Source organism: Numenius arquata, chromosome Z (assembly GCF_964106895.1).
Source record: "Numenius arquata chromosome Z, bNumArq3.hap1.1, whole genome shotgun sequence".
Classification (NCBI taxonomy): domain Eukaryota; kingdom Metazoa; phylum Chordata; class Aves; order Charadriiformes; family Scolopacidae; genus Numenius; species Numenius arquata.
In genome coordinates, this window is record NC_133616.1 from 18,820,544 (window position 1) to 18,832,839 (window position 12,296).

Below are 12,296 nucleotides of genomic sequence, written 5' to 3' on the forward strand. Positions count from 1 at the left end.
GTGAAAAATATGGTTAGTGATGCACGCAGGATTATTGTCAGCCCTTTGAAGTGGTAAAGCCCAAACCTTACAGTTTCAGCTCAGTGCCTCATCCCTAAGGCTATTGGTTACCCTCTCTCAATATTGCACTGGAGGTGCAGATAGACAAGGCAGGGCTGCCAAATCCTTCAGTTGCACGAGGCACATGGAGCTTGGCAGGCTGGCAAGCAGCTGGCTGTGCTATCACAGCAGTGGGGCAATGATCCCTGCCCTTCCCGCCCCAGGGCTGGGATCTCAGCAGCTGCCTGCCAACAGAAAGGCAAGATTTCTAACTTTTTTCCTTCCAGGTATCTTCACATGAGCTGCTGCTTTTGTGTTATCATTTTGTGAGAGCATGACTGGGTTCACTTTTACTATTTAGAAAATAAAATGTGCTTTTAAAGTATTTTCCAGTGAATGAATTATGACAACATTTCAGGAAGACCTGGCAGTGTAAAGCTGGAAAGAAGGAAGGAATGACGTACTCGGGATTCTCCAGAAAATCTCCTGTTAGGAGTGACTGACACCTGAATGGTCCAGCTGGTATTTGTTGCCTACCTCTCCAGGAAAGTTTACAGAGCATCCAGTTGATCTCAGGTTGGAGACCAGCAACATGGCTCCTCTGTGGTACATGTACCAAGGGCTGAGTCTGGGAATTTCCAGGAGTGTGTTGGCCCCTTCTGAATTTTGGTATTGATGTTCTGAGCTTGGATGATAGGCCCATGATATCAGCCACCAATGATAACATATTGCATTAACAATAGTAACGGGAATTATGGATGGTAATAATACCAAGGAACAGTATTTTTTTCAATAGAATTCTCAGAATCACTGTTCAGTATGCAGATATTAAAAATTTCAGTAGGCCTCCAGCAAAGTGAACAGGATATATCCTAACCTTTCAGCATTAATGCTAGAACATTTTTGATAGGGACAAATGTGCATTTTCTTTGGTTACTTTTAGCAGATTTTCATATCAGTGTAATGCAAATGAAATGTCAAACTGCTGGTCACTGCCAGACACTTTACTATTGACACTTGGAGAAAAAGTTCAGAAAGTAATTAATCTTGTATTTGTAGTTTTTACTTTCATTAGGTATTTGAGGCATCTTAGTAATGCTAGAGGTGGTAAACAGAAAATTATTAAGAAAGCCCTGGAAAACCACTTCTAGAGCTTCTGGCATAAATTGTGGAACTTGTGTCCCTGTCAGGTGTGGCAAATTTAGCACAGAGCCTGGTGGAACAGTTTTTTCCCATGAGCTTGGCTTCTGAATTTGGTTGGCTTCCACATGGGACATCAGCATTAAAGCAGGTGAGGTACCTGAGCGGGGGGCATCTGTGAAAGGACAGAGATCTGGCCAGAGCTGCAGAGAATTCACAGAGCAGCTGCTCACCACAAACACTGCCCAGAATCCAAAGCTCAGGCTGAACTAACAGGGCTGCAGACCCAGAGAAGGACTCAAGAACCTTGCACATCTCTCTGTGACCCAACAACGTGTGAAGAGCAAGAGCAGGAGATGATCCTGGCTGGCATTTGATGTCCAGCAACTTATATGTCCATATGGCCATTCAGGAACACCAGAATTTGGTTAATGGCCAGAATCTGTGGTAAGCCAAATATCCCAAAATACCAGGGGTCAAACTCCAAACCAAAAATGTTACTCTAATTGGAGACATTGTAGTGTAAGCAGAAACACTATTAAATAATTCTGGAGTTTGAGAATGGATTTAAAAGTGTGTATGGACATAGCCCACAGCAAAACTATTCAATGGATATTTAGCACTTTGTAAGTTAGTGCCATCATCTCCCCTATCTTAGTACATGAAACTCTTTGGCCTAGGGATGATCTGGATTACTGTGGGAGCTAAATGAACCCTTAACCATAATAAATATGGAATGGCGCAGTATTCCCTTGTTTATTTCATGGAAAACAGGGCATGATAGCACTTACGACTTTCTTGCTTTTTTATATGGCTCTGTTCACTCCATGCACCTGGTGCCTTTTGATGATTCATTTTAATGTGTTCAACACATGCTCGTACACAGACTGAGATCACGATAGAGAAGTGCTGCAGTGTGAGTATCCAGGGATCTATGCCCAATCAGTTGTTGACAGTGACAGAGTGACAAATGCTGTCAATATTGTATAATGTGAAAAAAACCTACTGGGAAATTCAGTCCTGGAAAATTCTGAAAAACACAGTTTTTCCAAAGGTTTGGTGATATAAGAAAAAGTCCCCCCCAGCACATATTTCCCTTGAAGAATGTAGATGGTTTGAGTAAGTCAAGCACGCGCATATGTTCTGTGGTGATCCAAAGCTGTTACTGCTGAATGTGTACGGCTTCATCTCAGTTCCCCTTCTACTATGATAATTTATGTCAGATTTATGATTTACTGTAGATTTATGACATACACCAGACTGTCATTCTTCAAAACTAGATAGATGAAGTAATCTCCAAAATATGTGGCATCATACCTAGAACGTGCATTGATGGTACTCAGTAAGTTTTGCTGAAATTTATGTAATTCCTTATAAGGGTATGTAGTACCCAGTAGTAAAGAGGGATTTGGGAATGGAAAATAATATCTCCCGTTATTCCAAAGTACTAAAGGCTGGCTTTTCAGTGCATTCTTGTTCTTGTTTCTTTACCTTTAAGAGCACAGATTACTTTTATTAGATAGGCAGACAGACAGACAGACAGACAGATAGATAGTTATGGCTAAAAGGACCACAACAGAAAAACAATGTTTTTCATTTAAATTGTTTTGCTTTTCAGTCAGCTTGTCTTACTCAAAAGCAACAGAAGACCCTTGACTTCATTTATATTTCAAAGCATAGTCACTCTTTGACATCTGTTTTGGTGGAAGTTTAAACTACTTTGCTGACTTTGTTACTTTATATAAATGTTTAAAGACAATTCAATAAAGTGCAATTTCTTTGAGACAGGTACTATCATGTCAGTTTGAGGTAATCATGGCCATGCCTGCTTACATGTTTCTAATGCCATTTGATAGGTGTCATTGACTTTTATGAAAATCTTTGAGGCACTTCCTTATAGACTGTGTTTGGAATTACTGTACATATCTCTTTCCTGGCCTCTGGCTGAATCTTACAATGTAAATAGGTTCATATGGTTGGCACAGAGAGGGATAAGGTGTGTATTACTACAACAAATACTTCAAAGGGGTATGCATGTTTTCAACCAAAATTAAGAACAGGAGAGCCCTGTGTAGACACTTTTCTTTTTTTCTTTCCCTTTTTTTTCCTAGTTCCCTCTTTAAATGAAGAATGTCTGGGGTGAAGCTTTCCAAAGAATTATTTTAAATAATTTAAACAGTTATATGTTAACCTACTTCGACTGTTTTTTTTCTTTTGAAATTGTTGGTATTGAGGCAAAACACCTTAGCTAACCTATTAGAGAGGTTACAACTTCTCAATAGATCTATTACAGCATTATCAGCATATTGAGCCAAGAAAAAGACAAGTGCCAGTACTTGTTAATAACAATTAATTAAATTGCTTTTAACATGTGACTAGCATAAAAAAATATCAACTATAGGAATACTTGTAAAAACAGTGAAAATCTGTATATGGTAAAACACCAAACCTGTCATATGTAACTATGCTACTGGAGCAACCTATATTCATTAATATCTTATTCCCATTGAGAGATAAGAACTGTAACTGAATTAATGACATGAAGAAGTTCACGTAATATATATTATATTCTCTATATTCATAAACATGAGCATATTCATACACTCCAAATGTCGTTAGAAGAGTGAAAAGAAGTATTCTGTTATTTCATTTCAGGCTGGGAATGAAAACTATGCAACAGCAAATATTTTTTTAAATGCTTTCACTGCAGCTAAGGAAACACAACTGTTTGAAATGAATTGCACTTGATCTCATTAACACTAAGTTTGGTTTGTAAGCACCAGTATAATGGATGTGCCCCACATGCTATTACTGTTATTTTGTGTTGCAATCATAAATAGCATCTCTTGCTTTGGCAAGGCAAGAAAAAATTTATCTCAATTTAGAGTGACTAGACCGTAAGGCCAGGCCAGAGGAGAGCACCATACTGTCACACAGAAATGACAGGAATTAGAAAATGTTTAAAACTTTCTTCTGTAGTTTACACAAAATAATTTGGTGCCAGATGTGTATGCATCTGGGTTTTGGCCAAAGCTGTCCTCTTAATAGCTTTTTCCTTCTCTTTCCTTCCTCCAGCGTGTGTTTTGGGTACTACTTCTGGGGCTATTGTGACAACATCCATTTACATTTTAAAGGAAAAAAAGAACGATTTTAGTTCTGAAGCCCCAGTGCTTATGGGGAAAAAGTTCAAATATAACCAGTTTAATAGTATCTGTTCAGATGGAGAACAGCAGTCCTACAACAGCTTTTGTCCTGTGTGCAGACAGGGTGCGGATGATCCTGATCCACTGCCTGAATGCATATGGCATTTTACAACCAAATTTTTCTGTGACCACTCAATTTCAGTTAATACACCACAGCAGATGAAGAATACACACTACCATCTAGACAGTAACACCTCTTGTCTAAAAGCAATTTGTTGGACACAAATATTGCAACACTATTTTTATCTCACCGATAACATATCCTCTCATTCCTACTACGTGTAAACACCAAACTGCTTTTCCTTAATAGAATTATGTGTGAGACGTGAAACCAAGTCAATAATAATTATGAAGTGACAAGAAAAATAATGATGTTATGCTTGTATTTATAGAAGATGAAAATCCTAAAATACCATCCACAGATTGTGCACCATGCAGCATCTGATAGCTTTGGTTTTTTCACTGAATATTAAGAAAATATGGTTACACCAGCTGAAAGCAAATGCTGCTTTAATCTTCTGAATGTTATGAAAGAGAAATCATCTTTGGTTGCATCCTGTAAGTATGATCTATAACCTATTGAAATCTGTAGAAATCATTATACTATTTCAGTGCAGAGCTGGATCAGGCCCAATAGTGGGTACTTCAAACGACCAGTAAAGATGGGATTTGATGGTGTATTTAAGCCAGAAAGTCACGAGGACCTGACTTACAGCATAGTAAAGGAACATAAGTTTTCCTAATGGTGGGAATAAATAATGTAAGGAATGTCTGTCAAGATAAATTCAAAACATGCTATTGATGCAAACATTGGACAACATAACACACCTGATGAATTAGTGGGGAGGATCACTCCCACTAAAAGCAGATGCTGAACATAAGTCTGATTATCTTTGAATAATTAGAAATTTTTTTTTAAAAGAAAGCTAAGAATCAGATTATTTGAAAATTAAGATGTACCCATACTTTTTTTCTATCGGAGACACTAAAACTAAAATACTGTAAATCACTGTGTTACCATCTAAGAAAACACTAGTGACCCTCACAATTTGGTACATTAGATTCTGTTCCAGAAAGTTACATGAAAATTTTACTTGCAATATGTACAACTCTGAAATGAAGAAGGTAATGATGAACTTTATTGTGTTTTCTATCTCTTAGAGTTCTAATTATGCCATGGATTTGTTTAATTAAATTTTGACCTTTTAACTGTGTGCATTAGAGTGTTCCCATTAGTTCTCACCACTCCTGACCATGTTCCTTTGTTAGTCAGTACTAAGCAGTTTACTGCTATTTTGAGTTAAACCTTGAATTGTATTTTGTGTTCCCTGGGTTGGCTTTTGTTCTTGAAAGTGCAGTATGTTTTTCTTCTCCACTATAAGTTTTTCCTTCATGTTGTGCTGGGAGACTAATGACTTTCTTCCTTCCAACAGTCTAATTAATTCTTTATGCAATTTGTGTCCAGCTACCTGCACAGATACAGGATTGCATCCCAGGTGGCTTAAATCTGAAGGTCCTGGACAGCTGGAGTAGCTGGAAGTGCTAGACTTTGCACTTTCATAGTCCTGAACTAAATTTTTGGTGAGCTATTACCTGCCCTTTGAAGAGGTCTCTTCCCAAACGAGTGTGCATCCTGCTCAATTTAACGCACCAGTACAAGATCAGGAAGAATTGTCTGATGTTTAATGGTTTCTACTACTTAATTTAGTTACTGTAATTTACTTTAGTCTTAATTAAGAACATCACTAACCACTTGCACTCAAACCACTGCAAAATGTTGACGTGAATGAACTGTCCTCATCCAAACCCAGCCTCCTTTCCCGTGCAGCCAGGGGTGAGCTGGAAATGGACTAGCCCCAGGCACCCTCCCTGGGCACAGGTCTTGCTGGTGCCGGTCACTGCCCTGAGCTCTGCGGTTCTGTGAAGCAATCCCAGCTGCAAGTCAATTTTTGTCACTTTTTCATAGCCTGTGGAACTCCCCACATTACCACAAACACTGCAGGCCTCCACTGCAGCCTTCCTGAAGTCCCCAGGCAGTTGTGTGCGTTGCCTCTGATCTAGGTATGAATGCTCTAAGTTAAAAGATAAATTTTGTCAGGAATCACCTTGGAGGGATTACTTAATGTTTATCATCCTTACTCTTACAAGAGCATTGGACCGTTTTAGCCAGACAGATTGGATAGCGAGAGAGAGAGAGAGGCTTCACAGAGCTTTTACTTAGGAAAATGCAATTTAGGAGCAGAAAAGACTCAATGTAGTCCTGAAAGAAGATTCCCAACTTGTTCAGTATGCTTCAATGTAACAAACAGAGCAAGGAAACATATAATCCAATAGGCAGATATTCAACATTCACTTCTGATTGTTGGCTCTCAGGGCCATATAACTGATTTTTCTGTCATATAGTTTTGTTTTCCAGCACATAGCATCCAAGAAAAATGACCTGTTAAGTGACTATGTAGCTAAAATACCCATTTTCACATTCATTAATTAACATGATAGTGCACTCCTTTGGCCAGCTCTCCGTATAAGGATTCTACAAATTGTGCAGCCCAATATTGTATTATATTGGATTAGCTTCTTTTCTCCTCATACTTGAAGCAGTGTGTAATAAGAACTATATATAGGAATACTTTACTGTATGTAACTAGCCAAAAGTAGCAGAATTCCCACCCTAGTCAGAGCAAGCCAATAATTTGCAGCATTAACTTTGGCACAATAAAGAAGGCATGTAAGAGCTTTTTCTAAAAAATCATTCTTTGACAAGTATTTCTCATGGTAACTTTAAGAGTTGTTTCCCTCATGCTTCTGCATAATAGATAAAATGTCCCTGGACTTTGTTCCTAGACCTAGACCTTTTAACCTTTGCATTCCAGAATGCAGAGATTTTTCTTGTATTTCAAGTGACTGGGTATCTTATGTCACAATTACAGAGGTGCAGGTTGACATATGTATTTTGGCTCACTGCCCATAGGGTATTGTTGATGTCATGAGGAAAAGGCACGTGTTTTGCACTCTTTTACTGACACTGTTCTCAGTAGATCAGTCCAGTTACAAATGTTCTTCAATGTCTGTTTTGTTAATACTGAGGATTCAGTACTGAGCATAATTCAAAGGTTTGTGTTGTCTGCACATGAGAGAAATGTCGTCAACACAATTAGGTCTTCAAGTTTTCTCTGATAAGTTTCTTGGCTTGTTTCTTTACAAAAATAAATAAACAAACACCAGTTTGCCTTTCAGTCCTCTCTAGGTCTGTTTTGCACACATGCTCATCTAATTGCCACCTCCACCTCAGGGTGCAACTTGCATTCTTATTGTGGGGACCACAAAAAAATATGTGTACATAATAATTCCCACCCCCAGCCTATGTGAACTGCAATGAAGTACAAGAAGTCTATATCATACAGATCTGTTCATCTTTGATTTGAGGAGCTGTGTCAGTGATTCAGTGCTGAACTGATGTCTTATAGCACTCATAGAATTGCATGCTGGAGGCACCATATCTCATCTGGCCAAGACGCAACAGAGAGGTCTGATCTACTTTGAAGTCATTAAAGATCAGTCTTTGAAAGAAAATCAAATGTTGGGCATTAAGCCTAATGTCTCGGTTAACTTGTAACTCTGGTACTTCCAGAGGCACACACACGGATACACACATACAGACTTTTAGAGTACACCTTTAAATGCTTCTTTAAAAGCACACAGGACATCCTAAGTGCTAAATATGATGCTTGCTATGACTAATAAAAAAATCTGATATTCTTCCAGATAAAAAGTTTATACAGAAATGTAAAATTTTCCACTTTTTGCTTTCATAGTGCCTGGGGGCCAAAGGGGACCATTAGATCATCTAGATTCATCTCCTATATGTCACAGGCCATTAAATTTCACTCAGTTACCTTCATATTAAGCCCAAAAACTTGTGTCTGAGGAAATCACAACTTGCATATGGCTCCAGCCAGGTATTTCTAGCTGGATGGTGTGACAAGCCCCTTCCTTAGTCCCCCACATTTCCTACAGAAGTCTTCTTGCTGTCTGTAAGTTTCTCTCCACAGCTATTATTTTGCAGAAGAGAAACATTGGCTCTTAGACCAAACCCAGAGCTGGTAGTAGTTGCCCACTCCATTATTTTTATCTGAGTTTGTCTCTTTTACACATTCTGTTACTATGTCCAGGTCTTTAACCTCTACTCGCAGTAAACATACGCGTTTGCCATAATCTTTGGATTCGGTAATTTTACAGTGACCTCCTTTTCTCTGACCTCTTTTCTGGACTATTCATTGAATATTTGTCTTTGTGGCTTTGAGATATGTAGGGCAGCGTAGGCAGCAGACACCCGTGTGCTTCATGTCTGTGAAAACAAATCCTTGGTAATTAGTGTTGTGGTGTTGAGCTGGTAATCCAGCAAAATCCATATTGCAGCATTTGTTAGGACTCTGCTGACAGCGTTTGGGTTACTAAACTCATGGACTTGCTGCCCACCACAAGGCATGGAGAGAGGGTGGGTGATGCTGGTGTTGCATCCCAGTCACTTCTGCCTTCCATATCCTGTCCCATGAGTTCGTCCTTGCAATGTATGAACACTACTTTATTATCTTAGAAGGGGCAGCATAATTAAAAGCTTCCTCTGCTGGAATCATTAAAAGTTACCCCCTACAGACAAGCCAAAAATTCATGACCGGACTGGATCTGCTGTCCTTGTTGTTGGTTGCAGCAGCTTGTGTACGTATCTGTCAAAAGAGCCACCACAAAAACAGTGTTTCCCTCTTTCCATATCGGTCAACTAGTTAATGAGATCTACATGTGTAAAGAACCCTGAAGCCACACTGAAAAATCAATATAAAGCAAACACAATTTAGAAAGCTAAATGAAATACTCAGGGTCTGATTTTAGCATTTAAGGGAACGATAGGTCAAATTCAATTATCTGCTTTCCAGATGATAATTTCCATTTTACTAAATATGTCTCTATTAAGTCTGGCCAAAGCTCCTCTGTCAGTGGGTAAGGGAGGGAACAGAAGAAAGCAAGAGTAGCAGGGAGGTATGACCTTATTTTACCTTTCTGACAAAAGCGGATAACAATGCTAGATTGAAGAGAGGATCCCACAGGCCACGAAAGGCTCTTTCCTGAGATGAGATGCAGCTTTTCTCTTTCTGAACAACTCTCACTTCTAATTTTATTATCTTGACAAAGCCCTCGGCGCTCATAGTTACTTCAGAGATGGAGAAACTTCATGTTCATCGTGGTATAGAGAGTTAGCATAAGGTCACCTGCTGCTTCTAAATGAGAAGTTATGCTGAAGAGCAGCTGTAAGTGAAGAGATGCTCCATATTGCTGGTGCTACATCTGTGTGTAAGGCAGGGGGGCAATCACACCAGAGCAGCACAGCCTAGCAAAGTCAGATTTTTGCCTGCATAAAGAGGTAGACCGTGCTAAAACCATGTAGAATCAACAATGAAGCCTCGGTCCTAGCTTAGGTTAAATTGCCGTCCCTTCCATTTTTGCCCTTGCTTGAGCGAGGCAATTGTTTTAAGCAAAACAGACAATGGTTCATAAAGCTGTGACAATTTAAAGAACTCTATAATTACATTACAATTTATACAGCTATGGAATTACTGGAAGCATATTTATACCACCTGTTTCAATGCAGACAGCCACAATTTTTTATTCCCGACAGAACTATTAGTTTCTCTCATCATATTACCTGGTCAGAACACTAAGGGTATAATTGCTGAACAAAGCAATAGATGGAATTGATCACTTGAATGTAAAAGGCAATTTATTGTGCTGTCTGTCTGCAAATACTGACAAGATTCCTTCATATTAAAAAAAAAAAAAAAAAGGAAATAAAGCAAATGAGAGGAGGGGAAGAGAAGGGAAGGGAAGGGAAGGGAAGGGAAGGGAAGGGAAGGGAAGGGAAGGGAAGGGAAGGGAAGGGAAGGGAAGGGAAGGGAAGGGAAGGGAAGGGAAGGGAAGGGAAGGGAAGGGAAGGGAAGGGAAGGGAAGGGAAGGGAAGGGAAGGGAAGGGAAGGGAAGGGAAGGGAAGGGAAGGGAAGGGAAGGGAAGGGAAGGGAAGGGAAGGGAAGGGAAGGGAAGGGAAGGGAAGGGAAGGGAAGGAGATTTGCTCTGTTCATTTTGGCACTTCTACCCCTGAGTGCCAGCCAGCATCAGTATCTGGCAGGGTGCTCTTGAACCACTCTCCAAAATAAATATAACAGATGTCAGTCAGGTGTTTTTCTACCCATGTCCACCACTTGCCAAGAAATACATTTTTATTTTAGTCCGTATCCTAACAATGTAATGAATTTGTCAAAAAAATTAGGTGTCATATCTAAATAGGGGGAATCATTAAGTATTTGCCTTCGACATCTAATTTGGTAAATCTGACTCTGTAGTAGAGGTCCCTGTATTCTGGCCAAGCCTTCTCACGTTGACCTGTTGAGCTCTCTAAGCCCCATTTAAGTGACTGAGTTACAGCATTTGCCACATCGGACCCATTATTCTCCAAAAGCACTTGTAGACCCCACCCTGTATGGCAGCACTGGCCTGACCCTTGCAGAGCTCAGTGGGGTCTGATGGTGTCAGCTCATGGGGTTAACCCCTCCACCACCCAGGACACCTTTAGCAGAGCACCCACCTCCCCAGCAGTTACAGCAATCAACGTCCAGCCAAGCTAAGCAGAGTGGTCTCTCACAAAGGTCTCTTTGGCTACTGTTTAAAACACTGTGTTTTTACAGCACATGTTGCTGCTTGCTTACAGTGATCAAAAGCTTAATTCATACACAAGAAGGCACTAGAGATGAAAAGATGATATGCTAATGAATTATAGTTATGGATTGTCCTGGGTGGTTAGTATATTCACCAAATGGAGTTTTTGCCTGGTGCTGCAGAGCTATTGCTGCATGGCTTTTGCAACAAGTAGGCTTGATCACTGCAAGTTCAACTTGCTGCTGTCACAAGTTTCTCAGTGTGCAAACGTAGCTGATTCAGCACTACAGAGCCAGACCTCCCCCATTTTTGAACAGATGTATGATGGTCAGCTTTTCCCAGCCACTGCATACTTTGCATACGTTCTTATTTTTACATGTTGCATTGTGTACCAATAAGCTATTATATGCTAATTTTCCACATCCATCATACAGATATACAACAGCCCTCGTTGTTGAAGCAGGCTACACAACAGTTCAATGTTATGTTCTTCAGTTTCTTAGCGTACTTTTTTACTGCATCTTTTGCACTGAGGGGGATAGTATTTTCATGACAAGTTCTACTCTATTAGCTAGGAATGCTGAGGCACTAATTGTATGACCCTGAGGTACATTGTCCTCAGGAATATTTGGGCCAAGGCTGCCTTATTGTACCCTCTGTGAGAGTCACTTCTTGACCCACAGCAGCTCCATCTACACTCGTTCCTGGGAGACTTCCAAGCACTAAAGCCAACTGGCACCAAGTGGCTCGAGACTATGCCTTTGCCTCCAAAACAGTTTGGCTGTGTGAAAACTGCCTACTGGAAACAGACCCTGGATCACTGAACTCCCAAACTGTGCCTAGGAATTGCTCAGGACTGCTGTGTCCAGGTCCTGGTATCTGGGAATGTTTTGAAGCTTGCGCATTTAGCGGCCTAGATGCAGCCACCGGGTCTGGCTGCAACACTGACCCCAAAGTGACTTGCTCTTCCCATTCAGGTCAGCTGTAGCTTGATCGGATGCCTGTAAAAGTCAATGGTTAGATGCTCATTGACTCCAACAGACTTTGGCCCAAACACACGGTTCTCAAGGATTTCAGATTTCTCTGATTTGCAGGTGCATGCAGGCTAGCAAATGGCAAAAAGTGACATTTGCTACTGACAGAAACCATTAAAGAGAAAGACCCTGCAATGTATGCTATTTACTCATCTATGTGTTTAATATGCCAGCA